The sequence below is a fragment of the Schistocerca piceifrons genome, unplaced genomic scaffold (genome assembly GCF_021461385.2).
Source record: "Schistocerca piceifrons isolate TAMUIC-IGC-003096 unplaced genomic scaffold, iqSchPice1.1 HiC_scaffold_1295, whole genome shotgun sequence".
NCBI classification, from domain to species: domain Eukaryota; kingdom Metazoa; phylum Arthropoda; class Insecta; order Orthoptera; family Acrididae; genus Schistocerca; species Schistocerca piceifrons.
In genome coordinates, this window is record NW_025727119.1 from 10001 (window position 1) to 12500 (window position 2500).

Sequence of the window (2500 nt, forward strand, 5' to 3'; positions counted from 1 at the left end):
CAAAAGGACCCGGAGACGCCGTCGGGAGATCGGGGAAGAGTTTTCTTTTCTGCATGAGCGTTCGAGTTCCCTGGAATCCTCTAGCAGGGAGATAGGGTTTGGAACGCGAAGAGCACCGCAGTTGCGGCGGTGTCCCGATCTTCCCCTCGGACCTTGAAAATCCGGGAGAGGGCCACGTGGAGGTGTCGCGCCGGTTCGTACCCATATCCGCAGCAGGTCTCCAAGGTGAAGAGCCTCTAGTCGATAGAATAATGTAGGTAAGGGAAGTCGGCAAATTGGATCCGTAACTTCGGGATAAGGATTGGCTCTGAGGATCGGGGCGTGTCGGGCTTGGTCGGGAAGTGGGTCAGCGCTAACGTGCCGGGCCTGGGCGAGGTGAGTGCCGTAGGGGTGCCGGTAAGTGCGGGCGTTTAGCGCGGGCGTGGTCTGCTCTCGCCGTTGGTCGGCCTCGTGCTGGCCGGCGGTGCAGGATGCGCGCGCCTGCGCGGCGTTCGCGCCCCGGTGCTTCAACCTGCGTGCAGGATCCGAGCTCGGTCCCGTGCCTTGGCCTCCCACGGATCTTCCTTGCTGCGAGGCCGCGTCCGCCTTAGCGTGCTCCTCCGGGGGCGCGCGGGTGCGCGGATTCTCTTCGGCCGCCATTCAACGATCAACTCAGAACTGGCACGGACTGGGGGAATCCGACTGTCTAATTAAAACAAAGCATTGCGATGGCCCTAGCGGGTGTTGACGCAATGTGATTTCTGCCCAGTGCTCTGAATGTCAACGTGAAGAAATTCAAGCAAGCGCGGGTAAACGGCGGGAGTAACTATGACTCTCTTAAGGTGGCCAAGTGGCGGCGGTGTGGCTGCATCCGGACTTGGCTTTTCGAAGTGCGGTCTTGATGTAGTCGTGCTGCTGCTGCGAGGTGCCTTCCTTGGGTTATAGTTACAGGGAGAGTGATGCGCAATACATGGGCCTAGCCCTCTTAGCCTCTCCTCTCCTGCGGTCTTCTCCCCTTCTCGTGGGCCCGCTGATTTTCGCAGAGTGGAAGACCGCACCAGGGGCTTGGGGGGGTTACCAGCCCCCCCTCGCATTATCCCTTTATAGTTGGGGGCAGCCGACAAGAAACAAGAGATGGTGGCCCTTCCGCTGAAGGTGCCACCCCAGCTACCCCAGCACCTATCCGGCCAACCGGCCGTAACGAAAATGCGATAGTTTGTGTAGCTCCCTTTGCTTGCAGTGAGTGCCACCGCACTTTTACCACGAAGAACGGTCTCGGGGTCCATCGCCGCCGCCAACACCCTGCGGCCGCCAACGCTGAGATCGTGACGGAGAGGCATCGCGCGAGGTGGACGGAGGAAGAAGTCCTGTCGCTCGCCAAGGCAGAGGCCGAACTGTTCCTTGAGAGGGACGCCCGGTTCTTCTTTGTAAATCAAGAACTTACCAGGATGTTCCCCGACCGAACGCTTGAGGCAATCAAGTGCCGACGGCGGCAAGCTGCCCACAAGCAGCTTGTCCGCCAATTCATGGAGGCACTTGAGATCGGTCGGGGCGAAGAGCCGGCGTCCCGCCGTGGAGCAGCGAGCTCGCTGCCTGACGCGGGCGAGGCCGCTGCGCCGCCCGTCGACGCAGCCGAGGACTTCGCGGCCGACACCACCGGGCCGCCGCCGGAGGGGCCGACTGACGCCGCCATCTGGGAGCATCTGGCGGGGCTACCTGCTTCCGCCCAGCGTTTCTCTGCCCTGGATCGAGTCATTGGTCTGGGGCGGGGCACGCCGCCCGATGTCATCCTGGGCATGCTCCCGGATGCCCTTGCGTCGGTCGGGTCCAGGGGGGAGAGGTCGATCACCAGGACACAGCGGCCGCGCCAATCATCCAAGCGGCCGCCTGCCGCCCCGCCGCTGCAGAAGCGCAAGCGGCGCCGCTGGGAATACGCGCGCACACAGGACGCCTTCCGTAGGTCGCGTGCACGTTGCGTGCGCGGCTTGCTGGACGGCACCCTGCTGCAGCCGCCACCCGACATCCCCGGTCTGCTGGACTTCTGGGCGGACCTCTTCACGAAGAAGCCGATCTCCACCGCCGGCTTCATCCGTGACCGCCTTCTCCCGCACTCGGAGCCTGTCGCTCCTGAGTGCCTATGGGGGCCGGTCACACGTGAGGAGGTCGCTGCTGCCTTGCCGCCCAGGGGATCGGCAGCCGGGCCGGACGGCCTGACTCCAGCGGAGCTGCGGCGCCTGCCGCATGAAGTCCTGGTGAAACTCTTGAACCTCTTCCTCCTGGCCCGCGCCCTCCCCGAGCGTCTGCTTCGCGCCCGGACGTCACTTCTCCCCAAAACGGCTGCACCAACATCCCCCGCTGACTTTCGCCCCATTACGGTCTGCTCGGTGTTGGCGCGGACCTTTCACAAGGTTCTCGCGTCACGCCTGATGCGTGCATGTGCTGTGGACGAACGTCAGCGGGCATTCATCCCCCGGGATGGGATGTTGGAAAACACCTTCATCTTGGACACTGCTCTCACCGA

General features: G+C 63.4%; 1 pseudogene; it reads left to right on the plus strand.

Annotated features, from left to right (window-relative positions):
- The window catches only part of LOC124731612, a 7961-nt pseudogene that overhangs the window by 2063 nt on the left and 3398 nt on the right, over positions 1-2500 (plus strand).